The 19177-nt window shown below is 41.4% G+C and overlaps 1 pseudogene; it reads right to left on the bottom strand.

Moving 5' to 3' along the window:
- Positions 1–3251: 3251 nt before the first annotated feature.
- Dctpp1-ps3 (dCTP pyrophosphatase 1, pseudogene 3) lies at positions 3252–3889 on the bottom strand (annotated as a pseudogene).
- Positions 3890–19177: the final 15288 nt, after the last annotated feature.

The following is a 19177-nucleotide window of genomic DNA, read 5'->3' on the forward strand; positions in this document are numbered from 1 at the left end:
AACAAACCTCAGGACCAGATAGGTTTAATGCAGAATTCTATTAGACCTTCATAGAAGACCTAATACCAATACTGTCCAAACTACTCCACAAAATAGAAACAGAAGGAACACTACCCAATTCCTTCTATGAAGCCACAGTTATTCTTATACCTAAACCACACAAAGACCCAAAAAAGAAAGAGAACTTCAGACCAATTTTCCTTATGAATATAGACGCAAAAATGCTCAATAACATTCCCTCAAACCAAATCCAAGAACACATCAAAATGTTCATCCATCATGATCACTTAGGCTTCATCCCAGGGATGCAGGGATGGTTCAATATATTGAAATCCATCAATGTAATCCATTATATAAACAAACTCAAAGAAAAAACACATGATTATTTCATTAGACGCTGAGAAAGCACTTGACAAAATTCAACGCCCCTTCATGATAAAAATCTTGGAAAGATCAGGAATTCAAGGCCCATACCTAAACATAGTAATAGCAATATACAACAAAACAGTAGCCAACATCAAACTAAATGGAGAGAAACTTGAAGCAATTTCACTAAAATCAGGGACTAGACAAGGCTGCCCACTTTCTCCCTACTTATTCAATATACTACTCAAAGTCCTAACCAGAGCAATCAGACAACAAAAGGAGGTCAAAGGGATACAAATTGGAAAGGAAGATGTCAAAATATCACTATTTGCAGATGATATGATACTATACTTAAGTGACCACAAAAGTTCCACCAGAAAACTAATAAGCCTAATAAACAACTCCAGCAAAGTGGACTGATATAAAATTAACTCAAAGAAACCAGTAGCCTTCCCCTACTCAAAGGATAAACAGGCTGAGAAAGAATTAGGGAGACTATACCCTTCACAATAGTCACAAATAACATAAGGTGCTTCGGTGTGACTCTAACTAAGTAAGTGAAAGATCTGTATGGCAAGAACTTCAAGTCTCTGAAGAAAGAAATTGAAGATCTCAGAAGATGGAAAGACTTCCCATGCCCATGGATTGACAGGATTAATATTGTAAAAATGGCCATCTTGCCAAAAGCAATCTACAGATTCAATGCAAACCCCATCAAAATTCCAAATCAATTCTTCATAGAGTTAGAAAGAGCAATTTGCAAATTCATTTGGAATAACAAAAAACCCAGGATAGCTAAAACTATCCTCAACAATAAAAGAAATTCTGGGAGAATCACCATCCCTGACCTCAAGCTGTGTTACAGAGCAATAGTGACAAAACTCTATGGTACTGGTACAGAGACAAGCAGGTAGATCAAAGGAATAGAACTGAAATTCCAGAAATGACCCCACACACCTTTAGTCACTTGATCTTTGACAAAGGAGCTAAAACCATCCAGTAGAAAAAGATAGCATTTTCAAAAAATAGTGCTGGTTCAACTGGAAGTCAGCATGTAGAAGAATGAGGATCGATCCATTCTTATCAATCTGTACAAAGCTCAAATGCAAGTGGATCAAGGACTTCCACATAAAACCAGATACACTCAAACTAATAGAAGAAAAAGTGGGGAAGAGCCTTGAACACATGGGCACTGGGGAAAATTTCCTGAACAAAACACCAATGGCTTATGCTCTAAGATAAAGAATTGACAAATGGGACCTCATAACATTGCAAAGCTTCTGTAAGGGAAAGGACACTGTCATAGGACAAAATGGCAACCAACAGATTGGGAAAATATCTTTACCAATCCTACAACTGATAGAGGGCTTATATCCAATGTATACAAAGAACTTAAGAAGTTAGACTCCAGAGAGCCAAATAACCCTATTAAAAAATGGGGTACAGAGCTAAACAAGAATTCTCAGCTGAGGAATATTGAATGGCTGAGAAGCACCTAAAGAAATGCTCAATATCCTGAGTCTTCAGGGAAATGCAAATCAAAAAACCCTGAGATTCCACCTCACACCAGTCAGAATGGCTAAGATCAAAAACCCAGGTGACAACAAATGCTGTAGATGGGGAGAAAGAAGAACACTCCTCCATTGTTGGTGCGCTTGCAAGCTGGTACAACCACTCTGGAAGTTAGTCTAGAGATTCCTCAGAAAATTGGGTATAGTACTTACTACCTGAGGACCCAGCTATACCACTCCTGGTCATATACCCAAATGATGCTCCAAAATATAACAAGGACACATGCTCCACTATGTTTATAGCAGCCTTATTTATAACAGCCAGAAGCTGGAAAGAACCCAGATGTCACTCAACAGAGGAATGGATACAGAAAATGTGGTACATCTACACAATGGAATACTACTCAGCTATCAAAAACAATGACTTCATGAAATCCTTAGGCAAATGGATGGAACTAGAAAATATCATCCTGAGTGAGGTAACCCAATCACAAACACACACACACACACACACACACACACACACACACACACACATTATACACTCACTGATAAGTCATTATTAGCCCAAAGGCTTGGGTTACACAATATAATCCACCACAGACCACATGAAGCTCAAGAAGAAGGAAGACTAAAGTGTGGATGCTTTAGTCCTTCTTAAAACAGGAAACAAAAAATAGTCATAGGAGGAGATATGGAGACAAAGTTTGAAGCAGAGACTGAAGGACTAGCCATTCAGAGCCTGACCCACCTGGGGATCCAGCCCATATGCAGCCACCAAACCCAGACAATATCGCCGGTGCCAAGAAGTGCATGCTGACAGGAGCCTGATATAGCTGTCTCCTGAGAGGCTCTGTGAGAGCATGACAAATACAGAGGCAGATACTCACAGCCAATCATTGAACTGAGAATGGGGTCCCCAATGAAGGAGTTAGAGAAAGGATTGAAGGAGCTGAAGGGGTTTGCAACCCTATAAGAACAACAATACCAACCAACCAGACCCCCTAGGGACTAAACCACTATCCCAAGAGTACACATGGACAGACCCATAGCTCCAGCTGCATATGTAGCAGAAGATGGCCTTGTTGGGCACCAATAGGAGGAGAAGTGCTTGGTCCCACCAAGGCTGGACCCCCCAGTGTAGGAAATGTCAAGATGGGGAGGCAGGAAGGGGTGGGTGGTTCAGTGGGAAACACCCTCATAGAAGAAAGGGATGGGTGGATGGGATAGGGGGGTTATGGACAGGAAACCAGGAAAGGGGATAATATTTGAAATGTAAATTAAAAATCCAATAAAAAATAAAATTTGAAAAAAATAAATAAATAAAGGTTCATATCTCTATAGCAGTTTAGGTGTGAAATATCCTCTGCAGGCTTGTGTCTTTTTTTTTTTCCTTACCTTATTTTAATGAGAGAGAAAACACCAGGCCCAGATCTATGACTTAAAAAAGACCAGACTAGCACTGTTTTTCTAGGTGGAAGCCTGGTTTCCCAACTCAGAGGCAGGGTCTCCAGACCCCACAGTCTCGTTTTCAGAGAGGGTCCCACGGGGCAAGTCTGTGTACTTGCAGGCAGAGCCCCGGGACAGATGGACTGGGTAACGTTGGCGGTTGGTGTCCATTTTGGAGATTACTGCTCGAGGTAAGTCCACATGACAACGGGCTGCTAATGCCACCAGGTAGATGAGGACGTCACTAAGCTCCTCCTGAAGGGCTGCTCTCTCCTTTGGCTGCCACGCCTGAGGATCAGGCTCTGCCTCAGACTTTCACTGAAAGAGTTCTGCTAGATCGCCCACTTCTCCCACCAAGGCTAGGAGCAGGTTCCGAGGCTGGTGGAACTGCTCCCAGTCCCGCTTAGCAGCAAACTCTGCATGGAGGCGTCGGATGTCCTCAAGCGTGGGCTCTGGGCTGAAGCTGAATGGGCCGGCAGCAGCAGAGTCTTCTTGCCCCCCATTACCGCACGCACCGGTACCAGCTTGGGACATTCTGCCCACCAGTCCCAGCCACAGGCTTGTGTCTTTTAATACTTGGTCCTCAGCTTATGAAGATATTTCCAGATATTACTAGATCTTTAAGAGGTAAGATTTGAGCGCTCTCTCTCTCTCTCTCTCTCTCTCTCTCTCTCTCTCTATATATATATATATATATATATATATATATATATATATATATATATATATATATATATATATATCCCCTCCTCTCTCTCTGTCTCACCTGTTCAGTCAGACAAGGAGATAGGCAGAACATGGTGGTCCACACTTCCAATTCATGATGGCTCCCATGGGCTGCCATGCCTTTCCAATCATGACAGCTTGAACTGAACAAATCCTTTTTCTAGTAAATTGCTTCTGACAAGTATTAGGCTTCAGTAAGACGGGGGAAAGGAAGACCTATATGAGATAATCAGACCTGAGGCTCCATGTTATACCTGATTTTTTATTATTATTATTATTATTATTATTATTATTATTATTATTATTATTATTTACAAATTAAAGACAACTTTTAAAAGATAAAAAGGGATGAGAAGACCTGGTTCTATGCTCAGCTCAATCACCAGCTCTCTGAAAAGGTGTCATGTGCAAAACCTCTCTAGAGCCTGTTTCCTCATCAGTACATCTATGGGCCTAGTCCAACTTGTTTTGCATTCAAAACTGCCTTGGTTAGTGTTTTGTTAAGGTTTTATATTTCCAACTTGCAAATGTGTTTACCCCTATTAAACCATGGAACTGTCAGATTAAAAAAAAAAAAGCAAGACTAGAAGCGATACATTGAACAGGTGACAGGGTCAAAGGATTGAGGGCCCAGAGATGCAAAGAGCAGATTCAGATACTCAGTGAAAGAACACCATGACCTATGTATGAAGAAGCAAGAGACACCAAGCAATCAATCTTGTCTGAGCTGCATGGTTGATTAGGACACATCTATTCCAAGGCCAATGAGTCCAATGAAAAAGTAAGAGTTGAGAAGCATCAGTCATGAAGGCAAAAATCAAATCCCAACAACTTCTCTAAACTGTTTAAGTCTGGTGCCTGGGCCATGTACTCCAAAGCCACAGTGGTCACTGTAGAAAATAAATGTGTATTGAAATATAGTTGTTCTTTTCTCAGAGAGATTTCCAGTATCTAAACAGATAATGAAAAAAAGTAAGTGTGTGTGTGTGTGTGTGTGTGTGTGTGTGTGTGTGTGTGTGTGTGTGATCTCTCTGGGTGTGTGTCCCAAGAACAGGAGGTCTGTGTATGAGATACAGAAATCCTTGGGCTCACTTTGCATCATATTCTGTTGTCCTCCTGTCCAGGGCCAAACCTCTGTGGTTGCTCTCTAATCTCTCTGCTTTGACTCATCCAAGCAGAGCTCTATTTTCTCAGAGCTCGAAAGAAAGCTTACTCATCACCTTTACAGACAGTTGCTGACTACCTATAGGAAGTCAAATATTATGGCAGGAATTTAATATGAAGATAGATTGATGGCTAATTAAAAAGCCAGATACCTTGGTGTCAATTTTCTGATTCCATTCCAGTTCCTTGCTGCTAAACAACACAAGAAGCTTTCTGCAGAGTTCTAAATACTGTGCTCCAGGCCTTGGATCCTTGGTAAAATGAAGAAAAATGGAGTTCTTGTGCCAGCTCTACCAGTATCTTGCTCTGAGCCAAGGTTCACAAAACCATTCAAGCTCTTGGTTTCCTTTTCTCCCTCATCCACAGGATCCTGGGAGGAGCCAATAAGTTGATTGCTGTGAAGTCACTTTGAAATATGGTCTGACTGATGACAAGCCAAAACCCTGAAACTGCAAGATGGAGGCCTCACTAGAACACAGGCTTCTGATTCAGATAGGCTTCCTCAGCCACTGAGCTCCCATCGGCTGCCACTGCATCGTCTCTTCAAACCGTGTGAATTTAAAAGCTGGCACAGGCTCATCTGAAATTCACACACCGGAGCTCCAAACAGACAAGGACATTCTGAAATTGGAAATGCGGGAAGATGGCAGGCGGTGCTGCTCTCCATGAAAAATGAGTTTTAGAGAAACAGCCTTGCTCCTCCCAAAGATGCTTGAGGTTTGTTGGTGATTTGTAATGCTCTCACTGAAAAGCCCTCATCCTCATGAACACATTTTGAAGATAGAAATCAATCTTACAACATAACAGGGGGAGAAAATCTGTTAGAAAAAAATGAAGGGAAAAAAACCACCTTATTTGAGAATCCTTTATACTAAATAAATGAGTTCCAGAGGGGGAAGGCCATATCCATATTTTCCCCTCATTCTTGCCATTTCCTGGGTAGATATAAGAAGGAAGATTGAAGAGAAGGGCTGTTACCCAGCTCTACCAGCCATTCTATCTCAATAATTTAGGTGGGATGCCATCAGAGAGAGACAATATTTGTCATCTCACCTCAGAAACTTCCTCACCTTATCTTTGGCATTTGATACTATGTCAGTGTTCCTCTACAGTAGAAAATAACTAGAACTCCCCACAAAACAGCTCCCAAGAATGTACCATGATACAGTGGGCATCCCTATGCAAAATGGTAGCTACTGTTCTCCTGGGTGTAATTGTAGCCTTCAAATGAATACAACAACATACAGTGGGGCAATGGAACTCCCATGCCCAGTTGAAGCATGCCTCAGACTAGAGAAGGAGAAACCATGAGGCACCCTACATGACACATCACAGAATGAATGACAATAAGAAGCTCACCAATTTTAGGAGCAGGTAAAGTACTAACTGAGGTAGAATTCAGGAAAAGTTGTGGGGCAAAGGTGGAAGGTTCGGGGGGAAAAGACAAGAGGTGGACTAAGGAGAAAGATTAGAAAGTATCTGAAAACAGCAATCTAAAATGAATGTTTACCAGCAAACAGAGAAGTCCCCTTTCTTACTGAAAAGGAGGGGGAAATAGCCACTCTCTTCCAGATAGATGATTCTAGCTTCTTCCAGAGACCCCACCTACATACCATACTAAGAGTTGTACAATTTGCCCGAAGAACACATGAGATTTGGAAAAGAAGTGTTGCCATATACAGGTAATGTTGCTTTCCACCCGTCTCCAGAGCCCCACAAACCTCATCTTCCAACCCTCTCCAATGGAATCTTGTGAGCAGGAGATGGGGATCTGGCTTAGCAGTGAATCACTTATCTGGCATGTGTAAGGTTTTGGGTGTGGTCTTCAAAACCACAAAACAGAAAACTAAACAATGAAGAATCATGTGGACAAACTCCTTCTCCAGTGTCCTTCTGACCCTTTCTCTATGTGAAGAACTTCTTTCCTAAAATACACAATCCAAGCACAGCTGGTCTGAGAGAAAGAAATTCTACGAGTGTGCAGTGAGCCAATAAATAATTCACTGGAAGCCAAGACAGCACTAGTCCGGTATGCCACTGATGGATGGGCAGGAGTCACAAAGCCCTCACTGTCTTCCCCTGCACACCCAAAGGGCCAATATAGAAATCATCCCAAGGAGAAGCCTAGCTACATGCTCTGGACACAATGACAGAAAGATGTTACAATTTGTGATGTCCTAAAATGCAAACCAAAGAAGGTAATGGGGGCTGAGCATGAAGGATCATGCTGAGAAGCATTCCAGAATGAACTCAGAAAAATAAGGAAGAGTCCAGAGCCATGTAAGAGTGCATGGAAACCACAGGCAAAAAAACCATCTCACCTCAAAGCTCAGGAAGAGGTCCAAAACCTGACACAAACACAGTGAGTCTAAGATAATAATTACCCTGGCCCCTTTAAACCCTCCATTCCAATTCTCTAACCAGAGTCAAAGACAAACTGTGGTGACTCAACTAGTAGGTCTTTATCTGATGGGTCAATGCCTAGGAAAAGAATTAGAGGCTTTTCTATCACATCCCATTAACAGAAAACAGAGAGCAAGTTTTGTATTTTTAAGTGTGTGTGTGTGTGTGTGTGTGTGTGTGTGTGTGTGCGCGCGCACGCACATATATGAGAAAATGTGCAATATTCTGCCATACAACCTTTCCCATTTGCCTCTGCTGGTCATTTCAATAAGAACACCAAATGGCTATTAAATGGGCCACCTACAAGCTTTCATGTAAAGAGGTCATTTCAATATGGCATTATGAAAGGTAAGCTGAAAGAATTTGAGCTCCATCTCTGATACTAGTGAACTTTACATTTTAAAATTATTCCTCCCACAGTCAGCAAATATTCTTTAACTGTCCACAGCCAAGAAGAAATGTGGGAGAGAACCGAGATGGCTGAATAAAAAAAATTGTTCCCTAGGAAGGACATCAGAAAAGGGGACAATCCTCTGTCCACATTAGCAAGGACAGACCATGGGCTTAATTAAGAATAAGGTAATGCAGATCCTAAGTAGTGAGGCCCATCCCAAAGCTTAATGTAGGCAGTAGAAAACAAAAAGGAAGAGTAAGACCCAGGTTCAGTGTCTACAAGACGTTAATAGCAAAGAACAGCATCTCCTGACTCTGGTCTAACAGCATTATGATGTCAGGTCTGAGTGCAAGAGGCCAAAGTCCAAATTCCCAGAAGAAGAAACACGAGCTTTAGACCTTGCTCCAAACTCCAGTTCCATCTGCACTCACTCTTTGACTCTGCCTTTCCTTGATTGCCAACATCAGCACATCATTGGAAGGCCTAGGAACAATGATAATCAATGAGGTAAACATCTATGCAACACACTTAGTATAATGAATCAGTCACTCATGTTAGTCTCTGTTTTCATTGTTATACCAATTGTGAATACATGAAGGGAAGAAAGATAACGCTGATGATGCATAAAGGAAAGATACTGAACTAAGAGTCGTGATGTGGCTGCCACAGCAGTGAGCTTCATAACTGTGGGCGTTCCCACCTGGCATATAAGTTCCCCCTAGATTTCTTGTATATGAATATATGAATAGCTTTGGCTCATTTCTGCCAGCTCATAACTCAGTTATTCCATCTAATATAGCCCAAGTCATGCCATGTGACTGGTTATCTGGTCCTGAGTTTCAAGCATTGATGATTATCTTCCTCTGTGTCCAGGAGAATCTCCCCTCCCTGACTCAATCCCAGAATTCTTATCCCTCTCCTTCTCCTCCTTCTCCTCCTTCTCCTCCTTCTCCTCCTTCTCCTCCTTCTCCTTCTCCTCCTTCTCCTTCTCCTCCTTCTCCTCCTCCTTCTCCTCCTTCTCCTACTTCTCCTCCTTCTCCTCCTTCTCCTCCTTCTCCTTCTCCTTCTTCTACTTCTCCTCCTTCTCCTCCTCTTCCTCTTCTTCCTCTCTCTCTCTCTATCTCTATCTCTATCTCTATCTCTATCTCTATCTCTATCTCTATCTCTCCCCTCTCCTCTGTTCTCCTCTCCTCTCCTCAAATCCTGCCTCAGCTCATGGGCCAATCAGCATTTTATTAAGAGGTGTACAAGAAGTTGTACAGAGCTCTGTGTCTTGATAAGTTAACTCACATCCTATCACCGGTAAGATGAACACAGTGACTTGTGAGATGTCTTTTGGCAAAAGGTAATTCTGTTCCAAGATGGGGATGGACAACAGTGCTAGAAGAAAACAGGGCATAGAGAGACACCAGCCTAGAGTAACACAAAAATAGCTTAACTAGGTTAGAATTGATAACCATCTCAGTACTAAAAAATGTTGGGATCAAACAGAACAGTCTTGGATTGTATATAAAAGAGTTGGGGAATACGGAGAGGAAGAGCAAGGGGAAAGAGACAGGACTCTTCAGAAGTCACATTTACAAGTTTTAGATGAGTCTTGCATATCCAAGACAGACTTTAAAGCACTGATCATTGACCCTTACTGAATGATCCAAGAAACTCCATGATGGAGTATTCCCATGTACAGTAAATAGACAAGAAAGGTGTATGTGTCAAAAGAGGGCAAAGTAGCAGTGAGTTTGGGGGATATGTTGGCCTCCTCCTATGTAAAACAAACACCTAGTCTTTCCATTGTTAGACAAGTGTCCTCATCTCTGTTTCAAGTATTATAAATTCCTCCTTCCAACCAGATAACTGGCCTAACCTCTGCTCAAATTATAAACATACCATTTAGTATTAATAGGAACTACCTGAGAAATTTATTGGGGTAGGAGGACTTAGTTGGGTTAAAGGTGCCACAGTCTGCTCTTCCAAGTCCTTGGGCTTCAAGAATACACATCCTACAAAGAAAGCAGATCTAACATCATGTCATGAGATGAGAGGGAAGTGACTTTTCTCTACTATTTGCCCCTTTCCACACATAAAGGCACAAAACACCTACCCATTAACCACCAGAAGTACCACATTGGGACTATTTCAGAATAGTATCTGAAAAGTAATAAAATGTTTTTTAATACTCCACAAAAGGACAATTCTTCACTCTCATCCTTAATTATGCTCTGTCTCTCTGAAATGCCTCCAGACCTGGAAGTCTCTTAGGAGCCCCAGAAGAGACAGCTCCCAGGCTATGTCAATCCAGCCCTAGTCCCAGACCATTCAATGACACCATATGCTCTCTGCACTTCCCATTACCCTTCACTCTTCCCACTCTGCTGAGTCTATGGCTCTGCTTGGCCAGTTTCTTTTCATGCTGAGATGGCAATAGAAAGGTCTCTTCCACCTGGTATTCCACGGTTGAGCCCCAGGTCGGCTTAAATGCCTTTTCTTAGCTGTACCTTCACACATCCCAGCAATAGCTGACTCCACCATCATTGTCTGTTGACTTATCTCTCTCCCACTCACTAACCAGCTCCTTGAGGATAGAGTCTCGTTTCCAATCACTTAGTGCAGAAGTGGCATGCAGAAGTTAACAATTACTTATTGAAAAAAATGAATAAATCAATCAAACTAGATCCATGCTCAGGATAAAGAACTACTGGGGTCTACTTACACACAAGCTAATATACCTAGTAAGAGAGAAGCAGAAATTCCCAGAATGGAAAAATGGGTACACTGCCTACAGTTCCCAGTGGACCAGCTTGATGACTGTGGAGCCAGAAGTCAGAGCTGCTGAGTGAGCGGTGTCAGAGGACAAAGGAAAAACTCCCAAAGTTACATTCAATTCCTTTTATAAGAAAAAAAAAACAAAAAAGGAAGGGACCCACCTTTTATAGAGCACATACAAATATTCCTTCTATACTGGGGTAAGACAAGGCACAGGGAAGCTAACAACACGTCATGCACATAGCAAACCTGGTATTAAACTTGGCCGTGCCGATTTCAGAGTCCATACCTTTCCCCCCTTTCTCTCCTGCTCATTGGAATTTTCCAGGTTCTAAATTTTCCAAGATGTTCCTTTCGACATTATGGGAAACAAGATGCTGGCTGGGAAGCTCAGCATCCCAAAGTTGAGACTCGGATGTACAATGGTAGCCCTGAACCAGTAAGGTGATGATGCACAGGTTCCCGTGCAAAGGGCCAAAATCGAGTCTGTCTTTGAAACAGATCAAAGAAAACAGTGAAGATTAAGAGAAGGGACGGTGCAGGGAGAGGAGCAGAGTCAAGAAAGACTCCTCCAGAGCAATGACTGACGAAACAGTGTTGTATGAAAACATCACACCTGCTCTTGCTCCCCAAAACACATCCCCAAGGCAGAGCCTTCTTTAACTGTCATTGTCAGCAGGGTCCTGCCCAGTTTTCAGATCACAGTCTCCTCCCTTCAAAGACAAAGGTACCAAGTGTGGAAAGAATAGCTTAGAGGAAACCAAAAAGCATCCAACTCCTGGCCAAATGGAAATGCCACAGGCACAAGGCCAAAGAGTATTCTTGGCCTGGATGGCATTCACCACCCTAAATTTAGCGAACTGGTGAGCTTTTTAAGGAGCATCTTATTCAACCTTTTGCAAGCCAGAGTTCTACCTCCTAATGCACAGCTCTGAAGCTGAACACACTGTCCTTGGCTTTGTCGTGGGAAAAGCAAATGCCAACAGAAGCTCTGTGTTGTCACCTAACCCTGCCTGTCCAAGCAGCACTTGCACAGGGTTCTTTAAGGCCACTGCCAAAAGGCCTCTTTCCCACAAGGAGTACAACACACACACTCACACACACACAGTTATACAGTCACATACACTCACACAGACTCATACACTCACTCACATACACACTCACACACACATACACACACACATAAATACACACTCATATACATACTCATACACTCACATACTCACACATGTTCACACACTCATACACTTATACACTCTCACATACTCACACACTCACCTATACATACACAATCACACAGACTCACACACACACATACTCACACTCAGACACACACATACTCACATACACTCACACACACATACACACTCAAACACACATACACACTCAAACACACATACATACACTCACACATATACACTCTCAAACACACATAGCATTCACATACACACTCATACACAACGTTCACACACACACACACACCTTGTAACTGCAATTTATTTTCTGAAATTTGTTTCTTTTATTTTTTGAGATTCCATCATTTCTCCCTTCCCTTTTCTTCCTCCAAAGCCTCCCAGATATGCCTCCTTGCTCTCTTTCAAATTCATGGACAATTGTTACCCATGTTCCTGTCTTCATAAGTACAGCGTGCTCGGTAATGTCACTTGGCTGTATGATCTTAATCTTTATTAACCAAGATCCAGACTTTTACATTTTAACCCCTATACTTCCCCAAACTGCCATTTTAGAGTGGGAATATTTTAGGAAGAATTTTCATACCCATTAACATAATCCAGATCTATGCAAATCATATCATTCTGACGTTCTAACATTTCTGATTTCCTTTCGTCCAGTGACAACCATGTAGGGACTGAGAGGCAGCGTGGGAGGCTAGAAGGTAAGAGACCTTAGGCTCCTGGATAGAAAGTGTCATACTCAGCAGGTTCAAATACAGAACAGAGGCTATAAGATCTAGCTTTGCTCAATAAAGTTAACATCACTCTTGGATGAGTGTTAGGGAATTTTTAGAGTCAAGGAGTGAAATGAACAACTCTTGAACCATACAGAAGCCAAGGGTTGGAGACCGTTTTGGAGAGTTCGTGGCTAAAAACGAAGTTGAGGAAGTGGGAGATGGCTCAAAATTAAAGGTCCTGCAACAGTGTACTAGTCCCCGGTACCCAGGTAAAAAGCCAGCATTGTGGTGCTTTTCTAACCCCAAAACTAGGGACAGTGATGGCAAATCTCCAGATCTCTGGAGCTTGATACTAACTGGTATAGCCAATCGAAGAGCTCCAGAGAGACCCTGTCTCAAGAACTTAAATTAGAAAGTGATAGAGAAAAAGACACCCCAAGGTTAACCTTTGGCCTCCATAAGCACACACACACACACATGCACACACCACACATATATACATGCACAAACACAAAAGTGATATTAAGATTCAAGTAAAACTTTTATCAGACTAATGAGAATCACAGTCAGACACAAACAATAGTCAACAGAGGGTGTGAGAACAGAAAGAAAAGATGCTGGATCATCCAATCGAGGTTACTCGTTAGATGGCCAATCATGCTTCAGCTATCTTGAAGTCACTTCTGAGCTCTTCTATACCATATTCCAGAACTTACAACCCTGTCTTGTGTTTAAGAACAAACTTTCTTTATTGTATAAAGAACAAGAAAATAGTAAAAGGAATGAGAACTATATTTAAAACCCCCACCACAATTATGTATACATACCTTACCTTTAATACAGCCTCATGAACAGTATGGCCCACAAAAAGAAGTTTCCCTTTTCAGGGACCTGGGTCCCATGTAAGAAAGAATATCACTACTGAGAACCCCTCCGCACACCCTAAAAATATTTGTTTTCATTTGTCAACTTCTATTTCCAATGTTTTCCAAGCCCAAGATAGTAAGTTTGTAAGCCTTCTTCAAACTAGGCTACCCTTCCTAAGAGGCTCCTAAACTTCCTGATAAGATTCTGCCCAGCGTTCCTCTGCTCGGCTCAGCTGAACATTGCCATCCTCTGATGTCTCAGCCTCAATATTCCCGGTGCTTGTCGGGGACATGCCAAGCTCTAACTTGGGTTTCCTTGACTCTGCTTCTATAACCTCCCCACTTGCTATTATTCATTTCTCTAAGCCAGCAGTTCTCAGCCTGTGGGTAACGGGCCCTTTGGGGGTTACAGATATTCATAATACTAGCAACAATTATTCAGTAGCAACAAAAATAAGTTTATGAATGCCAACCACAACACGAGAGATTATATTTAAGGGTCACAGCATTAGGAAGATTGAGAACCATTACTTTAAGCCTTCTCTTGCTGGTCTGGTCCCTACCTCCCAGAATCCACTCAATCCAGCTACCCCTGAATTCTCCATTGGCTTGACCCTCTTATTTCAGTTTCTGCTAGCCTCTGGCTCTGTCTTCCCCAGACAGTTGAGCTTTCTGTGTACAGTGATGTTTTGCTCACAGCACTAATCTTCCACACCCCTGTATTATTCATTCTTGTGTCTTGCTTCTCTACCTTGTTTTAACTTAGGGACTTCTTAGTAGGTGGTCGGAGTCAAGCCTATCCCCCCACAGTGCATTTTTCATATGGTCACAGCTACCAGGCCATCGTTCCCCCAAAGGCCACAGCTATTCTTCATCTTTCTTGTAGGTCTTTCTTTCTGTTCATCATATAGCCAGTCTCTCTGGACTAGGTGCTTGCTCTTCTGGACTCTGAAGCCCAAACTCTACCTTGATCACTATGGTCCCTAGTATTCCCTGGCTTGTACATTTTACCTTATGCTTAGTGGCAAGTTCAGCATACAGGATAATCCAAAACAAAGAGAGCCTTAGCAGGCCACAATGACTTTAAATCAATAAAATTGCTATTGAGTAAAGCTATGATAAGGAGAATTGCTAGCAAAAAGAGTGCAAGCTCCGTGAGAGCCAGGAGTTTAATCTCTGTGTCCCCAGTACTTAAACAGGTATTTGACATAAAATCCACTCCTTTGAACAAAATGAATGAATGGAAAGTAAGTTCTGTAGAACTAAACTAAGAACAATGACCAAAAGAAAACATTTTTATATTTATTCTTCAATTAGTTGACTTCTCAATGTATTGTTACCTTTATATGAAGTCATAGATGGTTTCTTAGTACCTTGAGATAATGGATTCATTGTCTGGTATCTACTCCAATCACAGTCTTTAGATTCCCTTCAAACTCTATCCAAATCATCCTGAAGTTTTGTTCGGTATGGTGGGTAGTGCCAGTCCTATACTAAAGTTCCTTAGTTAGAATACTATGAATGTGCTTGTTGAGGTTGAAAGCAAGAGAGAGAAGACTGGAAAGGAAACTTATAATCCTTTGAAGTTGGTATGTATATAGGCAGACCAGTACATTGGGTGTTAGTTGGATCTGAGATTCCATGTAGAGTGTTTATCTGACTCTAAATATTAGCTCTAGTGGACACAGAGGCTCCCTGTCACACACACACACACACACACACACACACACACACACACACACACACACACCCTCCCCTACAGACATGGAGTATCCAACTCCATCTAATGTGTTCCTCCTGATATGGGCAGGAATCTACCTGCTGTTTCTCTAAATGTGGGTCATTTGGTTGAGTTCACTCAAAGCTAGAACTCAGACAGAGATTCTGCAAGCTAAGGTGATGGCAGATATGATCCACTCTGTCTAACATCAGAGCAGAGGAAGGTAATGTCTTATGGACAGTCTTTCTTCTTTTTAATTTCTGCAACTAGTGTAACTTCCATTTTCTCCCCCTAAAAGTTGAACAAAAATAGATTTATTTTAGCCTGCTCTGGAAGGAGACCAAAGTGCCTTTCTTTAATAGGTCATATTATCATAATTTAAATTAATGTTCTTCCTTGGGTTTTAATATGATCATTTTTATCCCTGATGATCTTTTCAGTAACTTTTTAAAAGGCTGAAATCTAGGATTTTGAAGTCCCTGAGGAAAGAGGTGCTGAGTTTGATTAATTTTATGTCATGCTTTTGGGCGTATGATATTCTTCAATTTTATTTTAGTGAAAAAAGGCACCAAGATCCCAGATGTCACCTGTACCCATTAGACATGCTTGATCCTGTGATCCCTCGAGGGCTTTTCAGGAAATATTCTTTGTAAAAATATCTAAACAGCAATTATAATAACCAGTTTCCACCCACAGCACTTTTTATCACTGTAACATATCCAAGTAACTAACAAATCACATTAATGTTAGTAACTCCAGGAACAAACACATTGTAGGAAACAAAACCTGGGAAAGTTTACCATCTCTTTTCCTCTGTCTCAGCCTATTGCATCCCAGTGTATAACTATGGCCAGGCTTAACCTTAGGTCTAAGTCCATCTTAACCTGTTGCCTTGAACCTGTTGAACTGAATGGTACCAAAAAATGACATTATCGTGTTTGTATCGAAATACATAGGTCAAAAGAACTACAGACTAGGAAACCACCCAATACAATCATCTTCCAAAGACGCAAATCACCTGTATAATTTTCCACATCAAAGAAGGTCAAGTCTAAAACTCCAATAAAAAAACATCTTAGTCCTTAGGAGCAATCACTCATTTGACGGCCAGTTAAACAAAATGAAATCAGACTGGCTTCCCCAAGGTCACAGTTAAAACATGCATTATTGTTGAAAGACATGAACTCATAAGCAGCAAGATGACCCTGAATTAGGAACAGCTGAGTCTCAGTGGCGCCCAGCAGTGTCATGAGCCACGTTAAGGAAATGAACCAGGGCTTATGCCGAGCCCCTAGACAGCAAACAGAAACCAAGCAGGAATCTCCACAGTGTCATCCGGTGGGAAAAGGCTAAAGCCTAAACATAAATTCGTGTTTAGGCAGATTGCTCATGAGTGGCCAGAAACAAAACAAAGTCTGAGTTGGGTGAAGAAGGATAAAAAGGAGGTAGACCAGATGGTAGAGTTGTGTGAGCCATGTTACAGATCCTGGGTAGATTGCCAAGATAAAATGGACTTCATGCTGAATCAAATTCCCACCTAATTTTGTTGAAATGCTTAGGGAACCTGCCCATAAAAATTTCATCTTGCATTTCCTCCCTCTGCTTCCTCTGTTATTCTTTTATTTTGTTCACATCTCTCAGACCTGTCAGTATCCTTAATACCCCACAACCTAGCACCCTATGCAGCTTTCCACTCAATAAATCGCCATTTCCAGAATCTAATATCTGAGATAAGAAACAGACAGGCTTAGATAGAGTATTCTATTATACCGCCCACTCTGTTTCATATACTTCAGGAGACAGCTAAGTAAATTCTGTACATGCTTTGATTTCCTACACAAGAACTACCAATGATGTAAGCCGAAATGCTAACTATGGATGTCAGTCAACTGCTCCCTTGGTGTTTGTGGAAATGAGCCTCGAGAATCAGAATAAATAGAAAAGGAAGAATTCTTGACAGAGAAAACGGCTCTTAAATACCATTATTGAGCAAAGCCATGGTTTCAAACATGTTTCAACCATTTCTGCAAGGAAAAAAATATGTACATAGTAAAAGAGACAAAGGTACGGGTGCTCTGAGAATCTGTCTCCCCCTCGTCACCCTCTCTCCTTGTTTCTGCCATGGCAGCTGTTTCAGAGGCATGTTTATAGAATCCCAGTGCTATATAAAGCATGATTTGAAAAATACTAGTGCGCACTTAAATTCATAGGCTTCCAAATCAAGAAACCCTAATTCCAAACCCAATTTGCACATGTAGCACCTGCATAAATTCACTCAGATTAAGCTAAGGTTCTGCTCCTCATCTCTAAGACAGAGATGATAACCGGTATCATCAATGGGAGTTTGGGAGGTTATGTAAGAACACTTACAAAATACTTAGCCTTTCCTCACCTACACTAAGAACTCAGTAAGTTCCAAATATTTTTTAAATGACACATCCAAAAGAATATGAGTTTTTTATTAGTAGAGGTAAGAATCTGTAACCATTGCTTTTAACATCTCCTAAAAATATTGTTCCCAAATTTTGTCCAGCAAAAAATTACTGCCACAAAATCGTTCATGAATCTCAAGTTCTGTGGTCAAATTTATTAGGAAAATGTTGTTTAATAAAACACCCCAGAGATGCACAGTGCATAATCAGAGCCAAGTATCTGAGTCAGAAGCCCATCAATCACAAGATGAAATTTCATCTTGAAAAGATCCCTTTTGCTAGGTTTGAAGAATGGGAGAGAGCAGGCAGGACAATGGCAAGGACATGAATTAGGGCCACTGCAACCATCTAGGGAAAAGATGATCTGGGGAAGATGGCAAGGGACATTTCAGGGTCAGTGATGTGCTCCAGGTACCTGGCCTAGACAATGGGTTCAGAGGCAGTACTCTCAGACAGACTGGATTACAAGATCAAAAACAGGTTAGGCAAACAGGAGTTGTGCTTTGTGCTAATGTTTCTTTATGAGTGAGAAAGCCCATTTCAGCTGGCCAGCATAAGAACTGGGTATGCTAGCTCTCATAATGGAATAGTACTCTCTTAATAGCAGGCAGCAGTTCCTTGGTCTCCCTTCTCACTGCCTGTTCCCTTGAATCTGCTGGTGCTCTTGTCCCCTGTGGAGATAGACTGTAGTTGGCCTGACTTAAAGTCTACAATTATAAAATAATAATAATAATAACTTCTCCACTGACCTGTTAGATAAATATGGGCCCCCCAAATGAGTCCCTATCCCCCCTCTACATGGATAAAAGAGTAGTGACTGCTAAAGATACACTCTCCCAAAGAAGATGCTAGGCAATCGGCAGAGAGAAAAACACATGTTATTGTAGAGGGTGGAATAAGCAATGGAGGATATGTTAGCACTTATATATGGCTTCCATATGACGTTTACTACAAATACTACTATTGAACCCTCTTCTGTGTTGTGGCTTACCCTGATGCTGTTTGTATTCTGATGGAAATTCTGCTTCCATCTCCAATACTTCTGTATGTCTTAATTTCAAAGATTAGTGTTAGGAGAATTTCTTGACAGTCATAAAGCTCTTTCTCAATGGTTGAGTGTAGAGATACATGTTAAAAAAAAAAAAGTATACCGATCCCATGTTTCGGTTGAGATTAAGCTAGAATATAGATTAAGGGACTAATAAAGCCAATTCTCCAGCTGAGGATTTTAGGATATTCAATTCCATAGTTGATGTGATTGCAAACTTAACACAGACCTGAGATACTGATGTAAATTTCTGCGGACATGGGGACTGAAGAGGTGAGTCACGGACTATTTAGTACTCTTTGAATAAAATTTAGTTTATCCAAATAATCTAAATAATTCTTTGAAGAAAGTTCTTTTGTCTGTAAAGAAAATAAAGGGTTTTCCAATTCTGCCTCCTCTTGACATGGTGCCTCATTACATGAG

Source organism: Rattus norvegicus, chromosome 8 (assembly GCF_036323735.1).
Source record: "Rattus norvegicus strain BN/NHsdMcwi chromosome 8, GRCr8, whole genome shotgun sequence".
NCBI classification, from domain to species: Eukaryota; Metazoa; Chordata; class Mammalia; order Rodentia; family Muridae; genus Rattus; species Rattus norvegicus.